At 43.3% G+C, this 26,447-nt stretch overlaps 1 protein-coding gene across 2 annotated transcripts in view; it reads left to right on the top strand.

Annotated features, from left to right (window-relative positions):
- The window catches only part of FAM107B (family with sequence similarity 107 member B), a 138,923-nt gene that overhangs the window by 34,358 nt on the left and 78,118 nt on the right, over positions 1-26,447 (top strand). Inside the window, exon 1 of one of the 2 annotated variants that reach the window (XM_058681864.1) lies at positions 24,310-24,477. The exons of the other annotated variant lie outside the window; for it this stretch is intronic. The gene's annotated coding sequence lies outside the window, so the exon portion shown is untranslated. Of the gene's footprint in view, positions 1-24,309; positions 24,478-26,447 lie in introns of those variants that run through there. 2 annotated transcript variants of the gene reach the window in all.

A 26,447-nucleotide genomic window follows, 5' to 3' on the forward strand; every position in this document is an offset into this window, starting at 1 on the left:
TACACCTTTATACAGTGACATCTGTATTTAGTTCTGAAACATTTTCATCACTCCAAAATAAAGCTCTGTCCTCATGAACGGTTACTCCCTATTACTCATGACCCCCGGGCCCCAGGTAACCACCACCTGCCCTTTATTTTTATACATTTCCCTATTCTGGATATTTCAGATAAGTGGAATCATACAATATGTAAACTTCTGGTCTTGTTTCTTTCACTTAGCATAATGTTGGATTTTTTAAAGTTTATTTATTTATTTTGAGAGGCAGAGACAGCACAAGTGGGGGAGGGGCAGAGAGAGAGGAAGAGAGAATCCCAAGCAGGCTTTGTGCCAGCAGCACAGAGCCGGACATGGGGCTGGAACCCATGAAACCTTGAGATCATGACCTGAGCTGAAACCAAGAGTAGGACACTTAACCGACTGAGCCACCCAGGCACCCCCACTTAGCATAATGTTTTTAAAGTTCATCCGTGTTGTAGCATGTGCCAGTCCTTTCTTCTTTTTATGGTTGAATAATATCCTGTTGTATGAATATACCACAATTTGTGTATTGATTCTTCCATTGATAGACATTTGGGTTGTTTCTACCTTTTGACTATTGCAAATAATGCCGCTATGAATGTGCCTGTACAGGAATCTGTGTGGATATCTGTTTTCACTTCTTTGGGGTACATACCTAGGAGTGGAATTGCTGGGTCATGTGGTGAAAATCTATGTAAGTGAGGATTTATAATGTGATGGCTAAAGAGATGGTTTAGATTTAAAAACAAAATTTTTTTTTAATGTTTATTTACTTTTGAGAGACAGAGAGACAGAGCGTGAACAGGGGAGGGGCAGAGAGAGAGGGAGACACAGAATCCGAAGCAGGCTCCAGGTTCTGAGCTGTCAGCACAGAGCCCAATGGGGCGGGGGGGTTAGAACCCACGAACAGTGAGATCATGACCTGAGCCAAAGTCAGACGCTTAACTGACTGAGCCACCCAGACGCCACCCCACCCCCAGATGGTTTAGATTTTTGAGGAACCACCAGACTGTTTTCCATGGCAGCTGAACCCTTTTACATCCCTACTAGCAACATATTAGTGTTCCAATTTCTCCACATTTTCACCAGCACTTGTTATTTTCCAATATATATTTTTTCCAATATAGCGATCCTTTTGGGTGGAAAGTGGTATCTTATGGTGGTTTGGATTTGCATTTCAGATGACTAATGATATTTTAGACTTTCTTATTAATGGCTCTGCCACCATGGAACTCCAAGTGGATGTCCTACTTATGTTCTAGGTCCCCTGAATTCATGCACATTCTTTTCTAAAGTTCCTTTATTTATTTTGAGAGAGAGAGAGGGAGAGGGAGAGAGAGGGGCACAAGGGAAGAGAGAGAGGAAGAGAGAGAGAGAATCCCAAGCAGGTTCTGCACTGTCAGCACAGAGCCCAATGTGGGGCTCCATTCCATGAACCTTGGGATCATGACCTGAGTTGAGATCAAGAGTCAGACGCCTAACCGACTGAGCCACCCAGAATCCCCTTTGCTCATTCTTTTCTAATTACTTTCAGTTGTGTCCTCTGATTAAGGCATATCATGTGAGCCTTCCACCAAACCCCAATTCTGTTCCCCCTCTTTGCCTCACAACCTATTTGGATTCAACCAATCTGTTTAATGTACTTTTTACTCTGAATTCTTTGTGCATTCTTTCTATCTGGCAAAGCTGCTACTTTAAACTGGTATTTGGATGACATCCTTAAGATTCTGCATGTCTCTGCTGTCTGTTCAGCTATGTGATCAATTTCTAAAGTTATTCTAACTATAATACTCTAAATATAATATTAAATATATTGGGAGGTAGGAAATTTTGGACTGTGGTAAAAAGTATTTTTGGTACAATCAGATTGCCGTACTATATAAATTAATAACCATTCATTTCAGAAATTCTCCTTTTTAATCGTATGACCACAATTTAGACTACAGTGTTTGAGCAGTGGCAATTTATCTAAATTGCCTGGGTGATAATTGGTGCCTGCTTTGTAAATATCCTTCCTGAAGATCACCTTCAGGCCATGGTCATATCTAATTAGGAGTGTCTTGTGAGGAGAGAGATGATGATGAGAACAGGGAGCATAAGCAATTGGTAGGGAAGAAAATCTGTGTACGTGAGGATTTATAATGTGACGGCTAAGAGACAGAGCAAGGTTCAAACACGTCATATCAGAGCAGATCAAAAACCACATGAACCACATGGGTTCAGTGGTACTGTTTATACACAGCCCAAAGAGCTTTACGAAGGTACACAAAGACTTACAAGACACTTAAAGCTATAAAAGGATCCATCCCAAATGCCACCATCTGTTCCCATGAAAGTCAGGTCCAGTGATAACTGTGGCCCCAAATGAGAAACCAAATAGCAGAAGTGTTAGAGGAGAATACACACTTTTGCATCTAAATTCCAAGATTTCCAGCTCTTGGATAATATAGTACAATTGAAAACTCTAAATGGCCATTCAAATATAAGACAGCATTGTTTTTATTGTTCTCTAATGAATTGTATATTGAAGACAGAGGAGAGGGGAGGGGAGTCTCGGCTAGTTCATGCTACAAGAAGAGTGTTGTATAAATCCAAGGCCACCCAGGGACTGGCAGTGGCCAGCAGTGACCAGCCCTCAAAACACAAAACAAAATCATCACCATAACAGGAGATAGCTTTTCTCTTCTCATCTCTTCTCCTTTGCCAGCTTCAAAACAGGCACTGTCTTAAAAGAGTCCTGAGTGTACTTTTGGGGGGGACCCTGTGTCCCCAGCCTCCCCCCGGCCCTAATGAGAGAGGAGGATGTGCGCCCCTTTGATGTACAGCTGGAGGTTTTCTAATGAGGTAGGCAAGAGAGCAGATTCCATTAGGACGTCTCCTTTTAAGCCTTGATTATTCAGCAGCCCTGTTGAAATTAGCTGTTCATTTATCCATAAGCAGCTGCATGCGGGGTTGGACGATTTTGCTTGTAGTGTCAAACTGAGTGGGTCTGGGCTAAAGCACTGCTGAATATTTATTTAATTCAATTATTCCTCTGTGTCGATTTTTTCTTCTTCTAAGCAATAGCACTAGATCCTGAAACTAGAATGTCACCATAAAAATGACCAAGAAATTTGATCTGGATTGTAAACCACAGCTCAGTTCTAACAGGAAGCAAATCCTTTCTGTTCCCTACGCCTGTTTTTCTTCCACGCGACATTAATGCCCGTTTTGGCACATCATGTCACAGCTGCAAAACAGGGCTGTTCCCTCCTGTTTGCCTGTTCTTATGAGCTCCCTGAAGGGCTGCCAGAACAGTCATATTGATGATCGTCAGGCCCTGGCTGGAGCAGTCACAAAGTCCTTTCTCCAGAGCCAGGGCCAAGTTCTGCTCGCTGTCCTGGGGAGGTGTGGGGGCTACAGGAGGCTCTGTCAGAGGGTCAAAGGAGAAGGAATGAAGGATGACCTAGAGACAGGCAGAGATTTAGTGCCAGGTTGGAAAACTGACAGGGCCGGAAGACATTCACACACACATACACACATGGAAGTGACTTTCGGATCAACAGAATTACTGTCTTGTGTCAAGGGCAATGGGCCACCAGGAACAAATGTTTCTTACTCTTGCATACTTACTGATCAAAATTAATACACTTTTTTTTATGTGTGTGCTTTGGGTTTACAAGACGTCTGTGTTACTGATTTAATAGTTTCACTACCCTGTGTTCTTCTCCCTACATCATCAGCTGCTTGTGTTGTTTTACTGCGTTTGTCAGAAGTGCAGCTTGTCCCAAATATGGAAGACTACTCAGGGGGCTTCAAGCTCCTTGGGAGTTGACCCCTATGTATGTATATACACATATATTACTCATATATACACATATATTATATGTATATACATATATTATACATACATATGTATATGTATATGTATATTATTTTTTTTTTTACTTTGAAATAAAGGCTAAACAACTCCATGGTCCCACTGGAGCTGGCTCCTCTATTTTTTCTGCAGCCTTTCCAAGCCATGTTTGAATTCTTCTATGCTTCTCACATCTTCTGATAGGTTTCATGGTTGTATTTATTATTCTTTCTTTAAAGTTTATTTATTTATTTTGAGAGAGAGAAATAAATACGAGCTGGGGAGGGGCAGAGAGAGGGAGCGAGAGAGAATCCCAAGCAGGCTCCACACTGTCAGCGTGGAGTCCGATGAGGGGCTCGATCTCATGAACCGTGAGATCCTGACCTGAGCCAAAATCCGGAGTGGGACGTTTCACCGACTGAGCCACCCAGGCGTCCTGATTCTTACGACCACTAGATTGTTTGTGTTGTTAGAGGTCTCTTTCAGCACTTCCAGTGGTTTTTTTAATGGTCCTCCATTTCTGAATTGGGCGCTGGCTTCACCAGCCTCTACATTGTTTTATGTTTGTTTGTTTGGTACCACTTCGTACCATGGCAGTTGATGACACAGGCAACTGACATTTTACAATACTCCATTACTCAGAAGAATGCTTTGTAACTGATGTTGGCAAGTTCATTAAAAATGGGTATCCTCAGCAATGTTGAGCGTTAATACTGAGAAAGATGAGGTTTTTGTTGACAGATATATTAAGGAAAGATGAGGTTTTTGATAATAGAAATATTAAGGAAAGATGAGGTTTTTGATGATAGAAATATTAAGGAAAATGGACTGTCTTATATGCCTTTACAATTCAAAGCCTGATCGTGAGATATTTAGTTGAAGTTTGAACCCAGCATCATCTTGCACATGCCTTTGTGTCGCTTTTGTGCCCGTCTCCATATCTCTGTGCTGCTCACTCTACTTGGGATGTCTGTGCCTTTTCTCTAGTAGATATCCTTTTAATGAACCTGAACTTAGCACCTCATGGACAAACTGTCACTAAGTTCTCCCTGTAGGATATACCGGGTGAGCCCCATGGCTAGATGCTTGCAGCTGATACCCTCTTTTCCACACACTTCTGCTTCTACTGATTGAGTTGTCTGCTTACTAAGATGTGTTTGCTTCACACTGGTTTACACCTGGAGTACTTATTATTGTAATACTGTAATATGATTAAACATTAAGTAAATCAACAAAACATGACTGTCAGAAGAAAGGGTTATTATTATGAAAATCAGATCAAGTGCTTGGAAAAGAACGAAGATGAGCTGCTTAAGACAAGTTGCTGTCCAGGTGCCTGGGTGGCTCAGTCGGTTAAGCGTTGCACCGTTGATCTCGGCTCTGGTCATGATCTCACTGTTTGTGAGTTCGAGCCCTGCATGGGGCTGTGTGCTGAAGGTATGGAGCCTGCTTGGGATTCTGTCTCTCCTTCTCCCTGCTCCTCCCCTGCTTGTGCTGTCTCTCAAAGTAAATAAATAAACTTTGAAAAAAAAAAAGAGAGACAAATTGCTGTCAAATTAGGTGTGGGCAAGAGAATTATATAAAACGAGCAAAGTAGTAAAAATCAAGAAGACTTCTTTACTCAGATTGCTTGGCAATTCTCTCCACATTCTTGCTCCCATTTGAAGAAACAAATGGGAAATTGTGTAGTTAATGCGTTGTAAGCATGATTTGTGTGAGAAAGAAAACAAGAGAATTCCAATTAGAAAGGCTTACATTTAAAAGGAATCCTTGACCGTACAATCAAGTCAATGAGTGAACAAATGCCCCGTAGTTATGTTTACACTAAATTAAGTGTGTAAGGCAAAGATGACTTTTTTAAGAATTCCTTGTGCTGATCAACTGACCATCTATCCGAACCAATAGCCAATAAGAGGATTCCTAGTGTACAGATCCTTTAACATACTTCTTTTTTTTTTTTTTTCAACGTTTTTTATTTATTTTTGGGACAGAGAGAGACAGAGCATGAACGGGGGAGGGGCAGAGAGAGAGGGAGACACAGAATCGGAAACAGGCTCCAGGCTCCGAGCCATCAGCCCAGAGCCTGACGCGGGGCTCGAACTCACGGACCGCGAGATCGTGACCTGGCTGAAGTCGGACGCTTAACCGACTGCGCCACCCAGGCGCCCCCCTTTAACATACTTCTTATGTGCTGGATCCTTCTAGAAGCTTCCTCTGACTCTCCTCTCCAATCTGGATTCAAAATCCCTCATCCTGGCTCCCAGCTGTTTGTCCATCACAGCATTTTATTACTTCGTAACCGGTTTGCTTGGTTGTCTATCTCTTCCCCTGGACCTTGAGCTTGCTGAGGGCAGTGACCTCATTTGTAATATTCTACATATTTTAATTTGGTATTATTAAAATATTCTCCTGTTAATATTGTCTGGAAACACTGCATGGCCCCCGTGTGGATGCACAAATGTTCGTTGAAATGCGTGTTGAAAGACAGACTTCATTACCGGTGTTTATGAAATAACCAAGATTTGAAAAACCAGGTATTACTTAATGAAAAAATTATGTGGGTATAAGGGGGTTGTTTCTCCTGTATTTAAGATGTGTTATGTAATGAGCAAAGAGCAACTTGAATATACTTCATTGTCAGTGTACGTTGTCTTGACATATCTCCTCTCAACTGCAAGGTATTTTGGTATGTATTTTTTTCACCCTGCAGGATTCTTCTTCCTCTTTCTTTTAGCTCCCCATGTGCTATATTATTTCCAGCAGCTAACAAGCAAGCTGCCGAACAGGGCTGGTGCCACCCCATATCAGCTGGGAAAACCTCAAAGAATCTGAATCCTTCCATTTCAAATATTGTTTATTCTCCTTCTGTCTTCCCCAACTTCAAATCAACATATGCTTCTAGTCTGGGAATCCGGGGGAGGTCTCAAGGCTCTGTATCTGTTTCCTTTAATAGACCTGTAGCATGATTAAGCTAAGCATTAGCTTCCTTTTTTGTCCTTTACATTCTTTAATTCTTTGGTCTTAACTCTTTAATCAAATGTCTTGCTTTAATTTCCCCTTGCCCTGCGGCATTTGGCTTATGTCTAGCCACAAAATGTTCCATTTTGTGTACGTTTTAAAAAGTGGCCAGCAAGAGGAAATATATCATCCAAAGTGAGCATTACAGTTTGAACGCTGAAGAGCTTGGAACCAAATAGTCTGCGGTAGGAGTCAGTCACAGACACGGATGACACAGGCACAGTTTAACAGAAAAATTGCACAATGAGTCTTTGTAATATAAGCAACAGTTTAAGGTGTGCTTTCAAAGCATAGAAAGGAGGAATGGATCCTATTCTTCTCATCTGCCTCAGGCATGCCCCTTCCCTTGGCATCCCCTGTAAGCAATTGCAAATTGAAAAAACAGAGAACCTAAGAAATAAAACTCTCTGTATTACAAATGACATTATTAGCTGCATCACACATCCCAAAGGATTCTCAGAAACGGCTACTGGAACCAATATGAGAGCTTATCAAGTTCATAGGAAACAAGGAAATCAGCTTGTGTATTTCTGTACACTAGCAACCAATAATTGACAACTGAAACTTAAAAAAAAATTTTTTTTATGTTTTATTTATTTGAGAGAGAGGGAGACACAGAATCTGAAACAGGCTCCAGTCTCTGAGCTGTCAGCACAGAGCCTGATGTCGGGCTCATACTTACAGACCATGAGATCATGACCTGAGCCGACGTCAGAAGCTTAACCAACTGAGCCACCCAGGTGCCCAGAAAACTGAAACTTTTAAAAAGATACCATTTATAATAGCATCGAAAGCATGAAATACTTAGGAATAACTTTAACGAAATACGTGCACGTTTTATGCACCAAAGAATATAAAAATTGATGAGCAAAATCTAAAAAGACCAAAATAAATGGGGAGATGTACCATGTTTATGGATTATAAGACTAAATATTGTGATGTCAGCTTTCTTCAAATTGATCTATAGATTTAATACAATCTCAATTAAAATCTCAGCAAATTAAAAAAAAATCAACATGTTGATTCTGAAATGTATATGGAAGGGGTGCCTGGGTAACTCAGTCGGTTAAGCATCTGACTTCAGCTCAGGTCATCATCTCATGGTTCATGAGTTTGAGCCCTGCATTGGGCTCTGTGCTGACAGCTCAGAGCCTGGAGCCTGCTTCAGATTCTGTGCTTTCCTTTTTCTCTGCCCCTCTCCCACTCACGCTCTGTCTCTCTCTCTCTCTCAAAAATAAATAAACATTAAAAAAAAATCTTAAAATGTATATGGAAGAGCAAATGACCTAGCATAACCAAAATAATTTTGTGGAAAAACAAATTTGAATGACTCACACTGATTTTAAGACTTACTGTAAAGGCAAGGCAAATAAAATAAAATTAATGAGAGATACATAGACACGTAGTATAGAACAGAAATTCCAGAGATGGACCCAAACTTATACAGTCCATTGATTTCCCACAGATCTACCCAGGAAATTCAATGTATGAAAAATGGTCTTTTCAAAAACGAAGCCGAAACAATTGAACATTCCTATGCCAAAAAAAACCCCACAAAAGCCCAAACAACAAGCTCACCCTTACCTACCACCACATGCAAAAATAGATCATTGGCCTAAATGTAAAAACAAAAACTATAAAATTTCTACAGGAAAACATAAGAGAAACTGTTTGGGACCTTGGCTTGGGCAAAGTCTTTGTCACCTGAGACACAGAAAATACAAGCCGTGAAAGAAAATAAGTGAGTGAATATGACATCACACTTCAAGTTTTTACTTCTCTGGAAGACACTGTTAAAAAAATAAAAAAAAAAAGAACAGTTACGTACAGGGAGAAAATACTTGTAAGACACAGTCTTACATCTTAATCACTAAGAAAACACACAGCCAATAAAAACAGGATAGAAGATTTGAACAGATGCTCCACTAAAGAAAATATATGGAGGGCAAGAAAGCACATGAAAAGATGTTTGACATTATAAGCCATTGGGGACATGAAAATTAAAACCCCTTGAGCTATCACTACACACCTGTTAGAATGGTTAAGATAAAAAACACTGACAACACCAAGTGCTGACGGAGTGTAGAATGACCAAAATCCTCATGCAGTGCTGGTGCGAATGTAAATTCAGGTGCTTTGGAAAACAGTTGGCAGCTCCTATCAAGCAAAACACACACTTACCGTGTGTATTAACTTCCTAGGCTGCTGTAATAAAGGATCACTAACTGGGTGGCTTAAAACAACAGAAATTTATCACGTGACAGACACTGCTGGCAGCTGCAAGGGTGAAATCAGGGTGTCAGGAGAGCCGCGCCCCCTCCGAAATTTATAGGGGAGTATCCTTCCTTGTATCTTCTAGACTATCAGAGATTTAGAAAACCTACACGTTGAACAGCAGTGAGACCCCCAGCACTGGCTCCTGTGTGCACCTCAGGCTGTTTCTTTGGCATTTACCTGAATGTTCCTTCCTATTTCTGCAGACAGCCCTTCTGGGACATGGCTGTGTTCTGCGCTCCCTACCAGGACAACTTTCTCTCGGTTTTCATCCATCTTGCTCTGGCCTTATCCTTCTGCTGTTGTCTGCAGTCAAATTTGGTTAAACGACTTTCATGTCTCCTATCTATTGTGAAATTATGGTACATCAAGCTTCACAGGATAGAATGCACAATTTTATGTTAAATCATATTTGACATGGGCCATTTTTTTGTTTTAAGACTCTGTTTCCTGGGGGCGCCTGGGTGGTTCAGTTGGTTAAGCATCTGACTCTTGATTTCAGCTCAGGTCATGATTTCATGGTTGTGAGATTGAACCCCATGTCTACCTTCACGCTGAGTGTGGAGCCTGCTTGGGATTCTCTCTCTCGCTTTCTCTCTCTCTCTCTCTCTCTCTCTCTCAAAATAAATAAATAAAACATTAAAAAAAAAAAAAAAAAGACTGTGTCTCCTGAACAGCATGGCTCCTTTCTGAATAAGCCCAGGGCTCTCTCTCACTTTCCATTCCAAGGTTCAGAGTCCTGTGTCGTGGGGCTCCTGTGTCGTGGGCTCCACCCACGTCGTGGGTGTCAGTTAAGTGTCCTACTTCGGCTCAGGTCATGATCTCAAAGTGTGTGGGTTTGAGCCCCTTTTCCGGCTCTCTGCTGTCAGCAAGGAGCCCTCTTGGGACCCTTGTCTCCCTCCTCTCTGCCCCTCCCACACTTGTGCTCTCTCTTGCTCTCTCTCAAAAATAAACTTTAATTAAAAAAAAAAAAAGTCCTGTGTCTTCCTTAGGGGTTGAAACTAGAGAGGGCCCAGCCTTCAGGTGCAACCCCCCTGTCTTTACAGATACCCTTCTCTTAATACTCAGCAACTGCTGAGAAGGAACCTAACAAGAATCACACACATGCCTCAACAGGAAGGTTTGTTTCCTGAGGCTTTCATCCATAGTGAAAACCAGGGATTGACCTTCAAAAAACATCTTAAAATATCATATGCCTTTCTCCTGCCAATTTCCTTTTCCTCATCCCCTCTCTATTTTCTCTTCCTCCCTCCTGCCCCCCTCTTGTTCCGGGGTCAGCTCTTCCTTCTTCTCATTTCCTTTTCTCTATCCTTCCTTCCCCCCTCACTTCTCTTCCTCCTCCTGCTCGCTGACCATCTTGTGTTTGCTTTGTATTTTGTATTTTCCCCACTCTATTTAATTTTTTTTACTGTTTATTTTTGAGAGAGAGAGAGAGAGAGAGCACAAGTGGGGGAGGGACAGAGAGGGGGAGACACAGAATCCGAAGCAGGTTCCGGGCTCTGAGCTGTCAGCACAGAGCCCAACACGGGGCTCCAACTAATGGGGAATGAGATCATGACCTGAGCTGAAGTCAGATGCTTAACCGATTGAGCCACCCATGCTCCCCTCCTCAGTTTATTTAAACTGATTGTGATGAGGGACTCAAGCGTATTTTTCATCAGTGCTGCTCTTATTTACTAAAGTTTGGTGTTCTCCAGTAAGCAGCAGAAAATCTCCACAAACCTGCCCACAGTATACTCACGGGACCCTTCTACTTTTTATACCAGGCAGACCTAGGCGAGGAACAATACCCTTTATCAGCTTCTTGGTCAGGTTCCAGCTGATGCATATTCATATTTCCTAGCTCATTAGTAGTCCCCTGGGCTTACTCTGTGTCATCAGGAGAGCACTGAGAATAGTGGGAATCTCAATTAAGACAATGCCCCTTGTCTCTTTATTGGCCTTGATATTTGTTGAAGCACAAGTTTCCAATTGCTCCATAGAACCGCTAATCAGATCCTTCTCTTATATATAAAACTGAGTCTTAAGAACAGTTATTCTAGCAAACATGCAATGTGCCCTAAGTTCAGCTTTATCAAAATTCCCAGTAAAGACACCCAGTTCTGCCTTCCATAAACAGATTGCAATCATTTATTTTTTTTTAAATAATGGCTCTAAGGACCTTTGAATAACACAGGAGGGAAATACCTAACATCCTTTAAAAAGATTTAAAATAATGATTATAAAAATATTTGAAGAGGGCATCTGGGTGGTGCAGTTGGCTAAGAATCCAACCTCTGCTCAGGTCATGATCTCACGCTTTGTGGGTTGAGCCCCGTGTCAGGCTCTGTGCTGACAGCTCAGAGCCTGGAGCCTGCTTTGGATTCTGTGTCTCCCTGTCTTTCAGCCCCTCCCCTGCTTGTGCTCTCTCTCTTTCTCAAAAATAAATACACGTCAAAAATTTTTTAAAAAAATATTTGAGGGGCGCCTGGGTGGCTCAGTCGGTTGGGTGTCTGACTTCAGCTCAGGTCACGATCTCTCGGTCCGTGAGTTCGAGCCCCGCATCAGGCTCTGGGCTGATGGCTCAGAGCCTGGAGCTTGCTTCCGATTCTGTGTCTACCTCTCTCTCTGCCCCTCCCCCGTTCATGCTCTGTCTCTCTCTGTCTCAAAAATAAATAAAACGTTAAAAAAAAAAAATTAAAAAAAATATTTGAAAAAATAAGATGTTAAGAAAAGTTTTTTTGTGACCATTTTATATAACTGGGAAGTGATCTAATAATACTTTATCATAATGATTTTTTAATATAATTCAACAAAAATCTATAGCTCCACTTATGGTGCTAAGCCCCAAGGGGGTGAAAACGCTGCCTGCCTTCAAGATTCATGAGAGAATTAGGGGAAAAAAGATACACACAAAAAATATGTACAACAGATAACACGTTTGTTAGCTTCCTGAGGGTAGATACTGTGCCTTCCATTTAACTTATTCTCCTCCCAAATCTAGCTCAGTCCTTTACACACAGAGATACTTAATAAGTGTGTTAGAGATACTGTTATACAAAGGAAATAAAAGGGCGCCTGGGTGACTCAGCACTTAAGTGTCCCACTTCAGATTCTGTGCCTCCCTCTCTCTCTGCCCCTCCCCTGCTCACACTCTGTCTCTCTCTCTCTCTCTCTCTCTCAAAAATAAACATTAAAAAACTTAAAAAAATAAACATTAAAAAATAATAAAGTAAATAGAAAGGAAATAAAGGAAGCAATTAATCTGGGTTACAAAAGTTAGGGAAGGACTCATAGAAATAGGACTTGAGCTGAAACTTAATATATGGGTAAAAATTAGCTCTATTAAAGGGAGAGCCACAGCATTCCTGCCAGAGAAAACAGCACGAAGGAGATTCAGAGGTGGGAGCATGTATGTTGAGCAGGTAAAAGGAAAATCAGCTGGAGCCGAGAGTTGCCGGGGTTTAATGTTTAGAAGGCCAATAAAGATAATCACTAATCCTCTAGATACAGGATCATTCCCATCAGCTTAGAAAAAGCACACCAAGGATTACACACAGGCCTTGATATGCCATTAATTTCTTCCACCTTTAATTATTATTATTTTTTTTATAACGTGTATTTAGTTTTGAGAAACCAAGTGTGAGCCGGGGAGAGGCAGAGAGAGAAGGAGACACAGAATCGGAAGCAGGCTCCAGGCTCTGAGCAAGAAGTCAGCACAGAGCCTGATGCGGGGCTCAAACCCACGAACTGTGAGATCATGACGTGAGCTGAAGTCAGATGCTCAACCGACTGAGCCACCCAGGTGCTCCAATTTCTTCCATTTTTAAAACAAAATGAAACAGATCCTTTCTTGGCTCTATAATCCCCTCCCTAAAAAAAAAAAAAAATCACCAGCTGCCTCCAATTACCCTGCCCTTGACTCTTGAAGTCACCACAGTAAGGCTTCTGTGCCCACAGCTCCACCAGGGACACCTGGGTAGGTAAATCCACCCATCAGGCCCCAGCTCCCACCTCCCCGGACCCGGACTTGCCCGCATTGTTTGAGACAGCTGACCACTCTTTCCTCCTCGGATCCCGGCCTCACCTGTCCTCCATACTCTCCTGGTTTCCATTCTCTCAACGGCCATTCCTTCTCAAGGTGCTTCTCATTCTCTTGTGCTTGTTTCCACATATATCTCCCTGACCCCAAAATGTGGGGGTGGCCCAGGCCCAGACCTCAGTCATTCCCTGGGTGATAGATGCAGTCTTGCGTTCAGTATCATGTGCCTGCTGATGACTTTTAAATGTATAGCTCTGGCCTCACCCTTCTCTCAGCTATCAACTCCTCTCCAACCACTGGCTTCATACCTTTGGCTCACTGAGGGCACCTGAGATTCAGCACACCCCGAACTGAACTCCCGATATTCTCTCCCGAAGTGGTTCTTCTCAGAGCCTCCCCTTCTCGGAAAAAGGGATTCCATTCGCTCAGGTCTTCAGGCTGAAAACTTGGAAATCACCCTTGACTCTTTTTCCCCCTCCCGTTTTCCACATCTAATCCGTTAGCAAAGCCTGTCGGCTCCACCTTCAAAATATCTATAATGTGGCCACTTCTCATTATGCTGATTCAAAGCACCACCTTTTCCCTCCTGGATTAATTCAAAAGCCTTCTTCTTCTTATTTTTTTTTTAATTTAATGTTTATTTATTTTAGAGAGAGAGAGAGAGAGAGAGAGGCAGAAAGAGAGAGGGAGACACAGAATCTGCAACAGGATCCAGGCTCTGAGCTGTCAGCACAGAGCCCAACATGGGGCTCAAGGGGGGCTCGAACTCGGGAACAGCGAGATCATGACCTGAGCCACCCAGCCTCCCCAGTACACAAGCCTTCTAAGTGTTCTTCCACCTTTGCTCCCCTGCAGTCTGTTTTCAACCCAGCAGCCTGGTGATGCCTTTAAAATGTGCATCAGAACAGGTCTGTCTTCTGCTCCACACCTGCCAGTGGCTTCCCAGCTTGCTCAGAGAAAAAGCCAGGCTCTTCTTGCCACAGCCCACAGGGCCTTATACCGTCTGTTGTGCTTTCCTCTGCACCTCTCCTTCCTCATCATCTATCATCCCTCCTGGCTCTGGCTCTCCAGCCACACTGGCCTCCTGCCGCGCCTGGAATTTGCTCCGTGGGCGCCTCAAGACCTCTGCACTTACCAGTCTAGCTGCCCAGAGGGCCTGTCCTCCAGAAGCCCGCACAAGGAACCCCCTCACGTCCTTCAGGCATTTGCTCAAATGTCATCATCTCAGAGACGCCTTCCTTGCCATCCTGCTTAAAATGACACAGTCCTACCGCCACTTCTCATCCCTGTCTCAGCTTTATTATGTGTTTCTCTAACATAGCAATAATGAATGCTATCTGACATACTATATGCTTTTCTGGGTTTTTTTTCCTTTTTTCTTCCTTCCTTCCTCCTTTCTCCCTTTCCTGCTTGATTCCCTCTTTTAGAATATACACCCCATAATCGTAGCGATATTTTATGCTTTGTTCACTATCGTATTCTCAGGGAGTAGAATAGTACCTGGGACAAAGAACATGCTTGAGAAATATTTGTTAAATAAATGAGTAAATTAGGGCACCTGGGTGGCTCAGTTGGTTAAGGGTCCGACTTCGGCTCAGGGCATGATCTCACGGTTTGTGGGTTCGAGCCCCACGTTAGGCTCTGTGTTGACACTCAGAGCCTGGAGCCTGCTTCGGATTCTGTGTCTCCCTCTGTCTTTGCCTCTCCCGCACTCACACTCTGTCTCTCAAAAATAAGTAAACATTTAAAAAAATTAAAAATATAAATGAATAAATCACCACTTTTCGAATGAGGAACCTGAATCTTAGAGAAGTGAATAACTTGGCCAAGTTCACTCAGCTGGGGAACAGGGGATACACAACACATAATCAAATCTGTTGGACTGTGGACCTAATCACTGTAATATTTGGCTCTCTGTAGGCAAACCAAGTATCTTTATCTTACACAAAGTGCGGCACTGTTCTCCAAGGCATTTTGTATTATCTTATTTGATGACTTCTCTATGATTGTGAAAAAATTTGATTTTTTCCCATTGTTGGGAGTATCGACTTGTTCAAAAGTAAATAAGGACAATAAAAGAAAATATTCATTCCAAATCCACATGATTATCGATTACTAAAGGTTTTATTTTGTGATTCAGTTTTATTTTGCTCAGATAGGAAAAATCAGGAATTGAATTAAATTTGTTATCCAAAGTAGTAAAATAGATCAAAAAAACTTCATGAAAGAAGAAATATTCAGAATTCTTCATGATCTAGCTCATCTATTTTCATCCTAAACATACAAAAAGAGCTAATTCAGAAACCATTAGCTAGACATGTTTTGATAATTGTTTATAAGTAAGAATATTAGAGACCCAGCTCCTTCTAAACACTTAAGAAGCTACTATTTCTGAGGATGTGTGGAGTTCTTCTCTCATTTCTGATCAGTAACTATAATTCATGGGAGAATTCATTATTCTATAAGAGTGAATTTCCTCTGCCTTTATAGATTCAGCTCAGTTGAATTTGTTAGCATTGTCTTTCAGGACAACTGGTTAGGGAAAAATAAAATCATTTCTTTTTTAAAAATAAAAACTGTATATATTCAAGGTGTATAACATGCTGATTGGTATACATATACATAATGAAATGATTACTACAGTCAAAGCAATTAATTCATCTCTTGACATAGTTAAACCATTTAAACCATTTGTGTGTGTGTGTGTGATGAAAGCATCTGAAATCTATTATCTTAGCAAATTCCCAGTATTCAGTAAAGTATTATTAACTATAGTCATCATGTTGTACATCAGATGTCTAGACTTACTTGTCCTATATAACTGCAATTTTGTACCCTTTGACTAACACCTCCCCTTTCTCCCTACTTCCCCACCTCTGGTAACCATGGTTTTACTCTCTGCTTCTAGGTATTTGACTTTTTTAGATTCCACATATAAGTGAGACCACCCAGTTCTTTTCTTTCTGTGTCTGTCCTATTTCACTTAGCAAAATGACCTTCAGGTTCATCCATGTTGTTACAAATGGCAGGATGGTCTTCTGTTTTATAGCTGAGTAATATTCCTTTACCCATTCATTTGTTGATGGACACTTAAGTTGTTTCCACATCTTGGATATTGTGAGTAATGCTGCAATGAATGTGGAATACATGTATCTCTTCAAGGTACTGAATCCATTTCCTTCGGATATATACCCAGAAGAGGGATTGCTGGATCATTTGGTAGCTCTATTTTTGAGAGAGCCATTTCTTTTTCAACGTTTTTTATTTATTTTTGGGACAGAGAGAGACAGAGCATGAACGGGGGAGGGGCAGAGAGAGAGGGAGACACAGAATCGGAAGCAGGCTCCAGGCTCCGAGCCATCAGCCCAGAGCCTGACGCGGGGCTCGAACTCACGGACCGCGAGATCGTGACCTGGCTGAAGTCGGACGCTTAACCGACTGCGCCACCCAGGCGCCCCGAGAGAGCCATTTCTTAAAGAAAGCAGTAACTTTGAACTTTAGTAAAATAAAGGCCAGTGGTCTGGATCAGAGGGTGGAAGCCTTGTATAATTCGTTGTACTGTATTAGTCTGGTGGATGTGGCCTGCTGGAGCTATGACTTGGGAGGCAGTGTTCACTGTGTGGGGCAGGTAGAAGGACGGTGTTGTGGGTGTCCATTCAGTGAGTATGAAGTATCTATAGCCTGGGCAGAATTTGATAGAAATGAAGAGGAAAATGGGGATTTGAGAGAAATAATAGAGAAAGCAATGGTTTGGTTTTGTGACCTACAGGGAGGTGGGGCCTGAGAGAGGAAATGAAGATTATCTGGAAGTCTGTGAGTTCAAGACCATCAGGGGTCCTCTTGGTAAGGGGACAGGCATATGGTAAGTAGAGAAGTTAGCAGTGAAAAGAGGAGTTTTGCTTTTCATTATTCCCATTGATAAACTGTCAAAGAGATTAATAATATTTCTAACCAAGCTAAAATTGTCATTAGCAAATAATTTTTTAAGTTTATTAATTTACTTGGTGGGGGGGGGAGGGGCAGAGAGAGAAGGAGAGAGAGAATCCTAAGCAGGCTCTGGGCTGTCAGTGTAGAACCCAACACGGGGCTCCGTCTCAGGATTGTGAGATTATGACCTGAGCCAAAATTAGAGTGGGATGCTCAGGTGACTGAGCCACCCAGCTGCCCCAGCAAATAATTCTTAAAATCAATTTCCATAGTACTAGATTCCTCCCATTCTGTGAAAAATCTAATTGCTAATTCAATTCAGTGGAAGTTTATGGGACCCTCCATATAATATAATATAATTCCTTCCTATATAATCCTGAGTTGGTTGTATTTTTGCAGGGATGTTTCTATATCGTCTGAATTTTCAAATAAAGTTGCTCACAGTGTTTCTGCATTTACTTTTTAGCCTTTGCGTATCAATAGTTGTGTGTCCATTTTCAATCCTAATTGTTTTCTGGGTGTCTGTCTCTCATCACTTTGGATGGAGGTTTGTCAATTGTATTGGTCTTTCAGACAAAAAGATAGTTTCTTACATTTCTGCAGAGTCTTTCTTTTATCCTTTTAAGTAGTTGTTTATGCTCTCATGCAGGCAATGGCAGATGCCATAAGCAGTTGTTGTAGAGAGAAATGAGCTGGGGAGGTAAAGTGCATGTCAAAGTTCTGTTTCCTGCCATGTGTCTCAGCTGTTGACTTGCAAAAGGCTGGTCACTGGGGCAAGTTGGAATCAGGACAGGCCAGGTTGTCCCGAGCTATGAGGGTGGCTGTCTGAGGTGAACAGGCAGCATTACAAAACACTTCCAGGAACTGCCTTCAGCTGTCGGACAAGGGCTCTTGTCCTTTGGCTATTCATTCTTCCTTTCTTTTTCCTTATACAGTTTAGCTTTTTATCAACATTATCCAGTGAGCATTAACATTAGTTAGAATTGTAGTTCATGCTAAATTTTGGTGGAACAACTTAAAGAATGTTATCACCCGAAGAGCATTTTTTAAAGCCCAGTAATCCTTAGCATTTCTAATGTGTGGTGATACGATTCTCTAAGCAGAGTTAATAAGCAAACTTTCTCTGTCAAGATTTAACATTAGCTGCAGTTTGGACTTTAGTTGTCAACTCAAAGTGGATGGAGCAGTCTTCCTATCCAGCCAAGCCTGGACAGCAACAGAAACACCATTAATACTATAATTTCTATAGAAGAAACATGCACCTCTGTCTATATGTATATAAAAGTGCCATAATTTTTTCCAAGTTTTTATTTAAATTCTAGTTAGTTAACATTTAGTGTAATATTCATTTCAGGTGTAGAATTTAGTGATTCAACACTTAACATACAACACCCGGTGCTCATCACAACAAGTGTCCTCCTTAATCCCCATCACCTTTTTAAGCTACCCCCCTGCCTACCTCCCCTTTGGTAACCATCAGTTTACCTAAGATATAGGTAGATATAGATATGGATATAGATTGCTATACCATCACTAACCATCAAAGCCAGAGGAAACAGCCTCTGGTGAGTTGAATATCTCATCCGAGATCACAAAACTAGTTGGTAACAGAGCCATGATTGAAATCTTTTCTGTCCAACTTAGTCTTTATTCCATCACTCCATGAACTTTATGCATCGCCTAAAAGGTAGATGAGAATAAGGGTGCCTGGGTGGCTCAGTGGGTGAAGCTTCAGACTCTTAATTTTGGTTCACGTTATGATCTCACAGTTGTGGACTTTGTGTTGGACGTGGAGCCTGGTTAAGATTCTCTGATACTTTCTGTCCCTTTACCTCTGCCCCTCCCCACTTGTGCTCTCTGTCTTGTGCCCCCCCCTCAAAAAAAAAAAAGGTAGATAAGAATATATAAGTGGCATTTAACTAGTTATTACCAATGCAAGAGTTTTAAGGAATACTTTCTGGTAAAAGAAATGTATGTATCTGGAATGCATATTAGAAAGAAGAAAAGAAAGTTGGAGCAAAATGTAGAATATTCTCAGTGAACTGGCTCTTTATTTTACATGTTAGTTATTTGAATTGGGAAACATATAGGAATTATCTTCATTGTGCTCAAACATGAAGTTGTTTGTTTACTTGTTAATATCTACTACTAAAATGTCTTAATATTTTTGGCAGGATGAGGGTTTGAGGGGTTTTCTCCCTCTTGCTTTTTAGAGATTTTTGTTTTACTATACAGGAAGACTCTCAGGAAATCCTCTTTCCTGGTGTTGGATTCATGTGAAGAGAAAGACATAAAACTCAGATCTTTGCACCATTCAGGAGTTGTTGATGTGGCTAACAGCTGTTTCTCTTGATTCTGATGTGATATTTAGTTATAGCTTTCTAATCACTATTTTATAGTCCCTTTGATTTTAAAATTGTCAATAACAAAGAGCAAGTGTTTTGTAAAAGCCAAATTAAGTATTTTAGGCAACACATATATTAAAGATTTTGAAATTAAAACTTAAACTTTAAGCTCCCTAGAAATGGCAGAGGGTTCAGTTTCAATAGGAATTGTGGCTGTGTTGTAGAGTTTGTAAAATGCTTTGCAGTGGATGACTCTTAAAGGGGAGAATATTCATTTTTATTGTTGGTGCCATTAGTATATTTAATAAAGTGGTTCCACTTTTTTTGCTCACAAATGCTCATGCAAAGAAGCTATTTCAATGTAACAGCTCATGATGTTGCTTATAGCACATACTTTTTGATTTGGATGTATCATTCTGATCCTTTCTAGATGCTCCTCATTTTAAAAGGTACACACGCCGAGGTACTGCTGTGAAGGGATTTTGCAGAGGTAAAGAACTTCTCAAATCTGTTGACCTTAAGATAGGGAGGTGATCTGGGTAGGGCCTGGCCTAATCACACTAGCCCTGTAAATCTAAGTCTAGAGGCAGAGATGGAAGGAGAGGGAGGTGGACGGAGGCACAGAGAGGAAGCCTGAGAAGGATTTGATGTGCTGTTGCTGACTTGATAATGGAGAGGGCCACATGGGGAGGTATGTGGGCAGCCTTCAGAATCTGAGAGTGGCTGGTAATTGACAGCCAACAGGAAGAGGGGACCTTAATCTTACAGACTGGACAAACCGGACAAAGAAGGAACTGAATTCTGCCAGTGAGACCTTTGGGCTCCAGATGAGATGAGCCATGGGCTCTGCCAAGTTCTTGATTTGGCTTTGGGGGACCTGGAGCAGAGAACCCAGCCCGGCTGTGCCTGAACTAAAGCAAAGATGAGCTGGTATGTGGGTATTGTATTATGTTATTAAGTCTATGGTAATTGGTTATGCAGCAATAGGTAACTAATACACTGATTTGGATTTGGGTCAAGCTTAGCTTCTTTAGAGACCTAAAGCCATTTTTCCTTCTAATCTCATTCTTATTTGAAAGCAAAGACAAATAAGCAAAACTGAAGTATTTGATCTATCGGTTCAGTACATGAGGCCAGTACCAATTATAGAATCTGTTGTTGTGGGCTTTATGTTCAACTTCCAAGTGGCTTTTGCCTGTTTATAGATAAGAATGATTTCCCTTGAGACTACCGCTCTCAGCTGTCGCAGCTACCCTCCACTATGTGGTTCCTCAACTCTGATTCCAGGGAAGATTATTTGCAGGGATGACCGCCATGATTCCTCCTGTCCTAGGATCCCGGTACTTAGGTCCCTTTGTAATGTGACCACTGCTTTTACTACCAAGGGGTGGAGTCTGTTTCTCTGAACCTCATACTGGGGCTGGCTCTGTGTTGTTTTCAAATGATAGGATGTCACAGAATGACCTGGCTGCTAGACCTCCTGCTAGGCCCCTCCTGGGGCCTTATGGCTTCCTCTTTCACCCCCACTGGACACAGCTGACCTGTGAGGAAGTCCCAGCCATCCCCCCGAGAGGCTATGTACAGGGCATCTGAGGTACCCAAGCAGAGAGCTCCAGTCAACATCTGGACTTTGAGGCCACCCACCACAAGCTGGTCTCTGGCAAATGCATGACAGAGCCTCGCTGAGACTGAATGGAGCAGAAACGAGCTAATCCCAAAATAGTGGATTTAGTAAATTGATGTCCTTTCTTTCTTTTTTTTTTAATTAAAAAATTGTTTTAATGTTTATTTATTTTTGAGAGAGAGACGGCATGATCAGGGGAGGGACAGAGAAAGAGGGAGACACAGAATTCGAAGCAGGCTCCAGGCTCTGAGCTGTTAGCATAGAGCCTGACATGGGGTTTGAACTCTCCGACCGTGAGATCGTGACCTGAGCCAAAGTCAGATGCTTAACTGACTGTGCCACCCAGGTGCCCCTTAATTTTTTTTTTTTTAATTTAATTTTTATTTTTGGGAGACAGAGAGAGAGAGAGGGAGAGAGAACACTAGCAGGGGAATGACATCGAGAGAGACACCGAATCTGAAGCAGGCTTCAGGCTCCAAGCTGTCAGCACAGAGCCCAACACAGGGCTCAAACCAGGAACAGTGAGATCATAACCTGAGCCAAAGTCTGATACTTCACTGAGCCACCCAGGCACCCCAGTGTCCTTTCTTTTAATGACTTTGACTCAAGAAGTTCAAAGAAAACATTTGATCTCCTCTTACTGTTTTTGTTTAAATTATGTTTCCTGATACAAGGGTAGGGTGATGGCTAAGAACCTGTGGACATTTATACCCCAGACTATGGAATGAGCTACATATTCCCATTCCTCTCAGAGGGCAGGGGAAATGCCTTAGAGTTACTTACCACATCCAGGCGCTCTTCTCACTGTGTTGGCATGCTACAAGTGTCCCAGGCTGCTTTAAGGGGACATTACAGGCTCACTGGTGGGTTAGTGCTTTTCCAAGGTTAGAATCTAGAATTTAAAGCATGCTCCTTGTATTAGTTCACTCAGGATGCCATAAATAGTGCCTTCTTTTTTTAAAAAAAATTTTAATGTTTATTTTTGAGAGAGAGAAAGAGAGATTGAGAGAGAGAGTGAGAGAGAGAGAGAGAGAGAGCGAGCAAAATCAGGGGAGGGGCAGAAAGAGAATGAGACACAGAATCCGAAGCAGGCTCCAGGCTCTGAGCTGTCAGCACAGAGCCCAGCTCTGGGCCTAACTCACGAACCTTGAGATCATGACCTGACCTGAAGTTGGACCCTTAACCGACTGAGCCACCCAGGTGCCCCCATAATGGTGGCTTCTTAACAGACATGGGGGCAGGGCTGGTTTCTGGTGAGGTCTCTCCCTGGCATGCACATGGCTGTTTTTCAGCTGTGTCCTCACATGACTTCTTCTCTGCATGTTTTAGAGAGAGAAAACTCTGGTGTCTCTTCCTCTTAAAAGGTCCGCCAGTCCTACCAAATTAGGTCCCCACCTTTATGACCTAATTTAACCTTAACTACTTCCCTAAAGGCCCTATTTCCAGATACAGTCATATTGAGGGTTAGTGTTTCAACATAGGAATTTAGGGGGAACATAATTCAGTTCCTAACGCTTCTTATATGCCAGATAGTATGTTAAGCATGAGGGGTAAAGATATATGTATATATCAAGCACAAACTCTGCTCAAGGAAGACACATATTTACAATATAGTGCAATAATTACCAGACTATGCAAGGTGATAGATTCTTTCCTCTATTCTTGTGTTCACAGAGCAGGGCCATTCAGCAAATATAGCATTCTGGCTGAGCTAAGCCCTGGGCATTTGGGGGATGTAGGAGGTCAAGGTGATATCAAGAAGTATACTGCCCTATGGGGTACTGTAGCAAGGAGCTTAGACTTGATTATGTAGTAGGAATTGGGCACTTGTTAAAGGGTTTAAAGTTGAACAGATTTGTATTGGGAAAGTTCACTGGGAAGCAGTTTGGAGGGAAAAAGTGTGTGTAATTGGAGGCTGGGGACAGTTGGGAGAGAGACCACTGCCAGGGTATGGTTACACACCCCAAAGGCAGTTGTGGCAGGGCGGGTAGGATGGGGAGGATCCCTGTAGGATTCCTAGGACTTGGGGTTGGCTCCCTTGTGAGGAGTGAATAGAGAATTTAGTCTGGATCCCCAGTTCTGGTTTGGTGACTGGTGGACCCATTAATTACAGAAACAACACAATCCAAGGACAGGGAGAAAAGAAAGACTCAGAGGAAACACTATGGATAAAGTTCACACAGCCTCTTACTCTCTAAATCCTGTGGCAGGTGATTCCACCCCTCAGTGGGCTTCAGGGACCTAAGGATGGCCAGGACCTTAAAGGGCTGGCTTTAGAGCATCTTTGGAGTAATTGTTTACTGAAATCCATAATTGATATGACTGTTCTGTGTGATCATGACCCACGCTCTTTAGTCTGAAAAACTTCCCAATAAATAAAACCTTATGCGTCTGTTGCCAAGAAAATTAAAAAGCTTTTGATTTAAAACCCATCAACCTGTCCTTGTTTGCTACTCTCAATTTCTTAGTTTTGTACCTGTTGTGATTCAGGCACATGGTAATCTGAGAGTCTTAGGGTTGGGCAGAGAAGCAATTTGCTGTAAGAGAGCTGTAAAAAACGAAAATCAGAGAAGGAAAAAAAAAGGTGAAACAAACCTTTCCTCATTGTGCACAAATCAAATCTCCAATTACTCTTTGATGGGTGGGGACAGGGAAGGAATCTAGGTAAATTTCCAGGTCACCGGGTTTCAAGTCCTGGTTTGACAGTAAATTTATACAATTAAACCTGTTTCCTCCCTGATTTCTTCTGTGACATGTTTGTAGGATTTCAATGGGGACTGTCTCGCTAAACCTCACAAGCGTGGAGTGAAGACAGAGGCCAGACACCCACGAGCCGAGAGCCTAGTAGTTCAGGGGAGAGACCGAGACAGAGAGAGGTGGGGGAGAGAGAGATCTTTAATTGTGGGCTCCGGGAACGTGCTCCCGCCACCTTCGATTTCCCATTTCTCTCTCTCATCTGGTGACACTTAGTTTTTTTTCTCCCAACATTCCTTCTCCTCTTTCCAAGTTTCTGAAGCCAATCAAACTAGAACAACAGAAGGAAAACCTCCCGGAACCAAATCCCCAGACTTTCTCCGAGCTCCCCGCCTGGCCTGGCGCACTCCCCTCGGGCCGCGGCGGTCCCAAGCGCGGAGCCCGCAGCCAGCGCGGCGGGGCGGGGCGGGGTCTGGGCGGGGCTTCCGCAGTCGCGCCCCGCCCCCGCCCCGCCCCGCCGCTTAATTCGGAGCCGCGGGGCCGCGGGGTGTGAAAGAGCCGCCCAGCGCTGGACTGGCCGCCGCTGCCGCCGTCGTCAGAGCCGCCGCCCGCGCCGCCTCGGGGCCGCTCTGAGCTGCCGGGTCGCTGGGCGCCGCCGCGGCCGCCCGGAGCGAGCGCCGGGGAGGGAGCCGCGCGCCTTTGTGAGCGCGCCGAGGTAGGTTCGCCTACCGCACTTACTTTGCACACAAAGACTGGGAGCTCGGGGGAGGCGGGTGCGCTCCGGGGAGACTGCGCGGCCGCCCGCCCTTCCCCGACCCCCGGCCCGGGGGACCCCAGGGCGGAAAGGGCCGCCGGCTTTCCCTCCCCGCGGCCGGCCGTGAGAGCTGCGCGCGCGGTGGGGCGGGGGTCCGTGCGTGCGCGAGAGGACGACGCGCAGGGCGGTGGGCGTGCGGGGAGCCCCGGTCGCCCCGCGCCGTGCTCGGTGAGGGCCTGGGGTGCAGGGCTGGGGCGTGGCAGGGCCCGGTGCCGTGCCCCCCCCCCCGCCCGAGGGGTGCTGGGGGAGGCGGGGGGGGGGGCGCCGCGAGGAAGGGGAGCCCAGGCGGCCGCTCGGCTCGGCTTATTGTTGCCTCCTCGGCCCTGAAAATGGAGAGACCCTGCCTGGAGCGGGATGCGCTGCCTACCGGGTGCGCCGCGCGCGGCCAGATGCCGAGCCCTCGGCGCCCGGTTGCCCCTCGCTGCGCGGGCGCGCTCGGGGTGGCCGGAGCGGGCTCTGGGGCCCGAGCGAGCCTGTGCCTGGGCAGACAAAGGAGGGGCCGAGGGGGGTGGGGGTTGCCCCGTTGCTTTAAAGGTGACTGTCGCACTGTTTCCAAACAGTCTGCAAGTAACTTTTCCATTTTTGACTCCTTTCCGTTGCTACTCATCCAGTAAACCCGGTATGTATCTTGGGCGGCGTCTGCACCCATTAAGTCCTAGAAATTTGGTTCCCATAGTATCTCGCTAAGCATCTTCGGGTGCCTCGGGGATCACATGGATATGTGTGGCCAAGTTTTGACACGCTGTGTAGGGGATGGTAAGAGCCACTTCTGAAATATGAAGAGGAATCCTGTTGAGGGTATAAATTGCAGATCTTACTCTGAGCGGCAAGATACCATACCCTTCCTTCTTCAGAAAGACTTAAGTCAGTGACGGTAGAGCAAAGTTCTGTGATTTGAGTATGATATTAAAGGGAAATACAGAAAAACGGGATGCTTGTTAGACTTTACATTCTTTAACCTGAGGATTTCTCACCAACGGGGGGTGTTCGTTTTCTCCCCTGACCACGTTGCCCTGGCCATGACTTTGGAGATCTTAGTTATCCAAGTTGCTTTAAGTTGAAATAGTATCTGGGATGGCTGTCTGGAGATTTCTTAGTAGTTTCAAGTTGAAAACTTTCAAGTATAGAATTATGTACGTTTATTATAAAATTGAAAAAAAAAACAAACAGAAAAGAAGGTCACTTATGTCTACTGCCCAAACATACCCTGAGGATGAAGGCATTTTAGCTTGATTTATGGCTTGGCAGCCATGGAGTGTGTGTGTGTGTGTGTGTGTGTGTGTGTGTGTGTGTGTGTGTGAGAGAGAGAGAGAGAGAGAGAGAGAGAGAGAGAGAATAAATGAGTTACTGATTCTTAATCTTTACCAGTCACATCAGATTGAAATATATCCATAGCCTACAATAGTGGTTAGCCACTTTCACACAGAATTAATACCAACAAGTTGTCTGAAATATGTTTTCTTATAGCCTTACAAGAAACCACCTGTACAGAAGGGGGGAGGGAAGAAACAGGAAAAACAAGGTAGTTTCCACTTAATTTGGAAGAATGAACTGACAGAAAAGTTTTAGGGACTGTGTTATTCAGGTTTCAGGACTAGTTTTGGATTGACTATTTTAAAAAAAGGTATTTCAGCTTTTAAAATATTTAAAAAGTAAACTTCTCCGATTTCATAAGAAATGTTGATGGAAGGACACCTTTTTTGTAGAACAAGGAATGATAGAGGTTTTATAGCCAGATATAGGTTTACTTCAGAAAGACTTTGCCTTGAGAAAGTAAAAAAAAGGATTTCCCTGTGAGTAGTGAGTGGTTTTGAGTGCATGTGTTCTGTAAAAAAAAGCCAAAAAACAACACATTGTTCAACCACAGATTT

The sequence above is a fragment of the Neofelis nebulosa genome, chromosome 8 (assembly GCF_028018385.1).
Source record: "Neofelis nebulosa isolate mNeoNeb1 chromosome 8, mNeoNeb1.pri, whole genome shotgun sequence".
Lineage (NCBI taxonomy): Eukaryota > Metazoa > Chordata > Mammalia > Carnivora > Felidae > Neofelis > Neofelis nebulosa.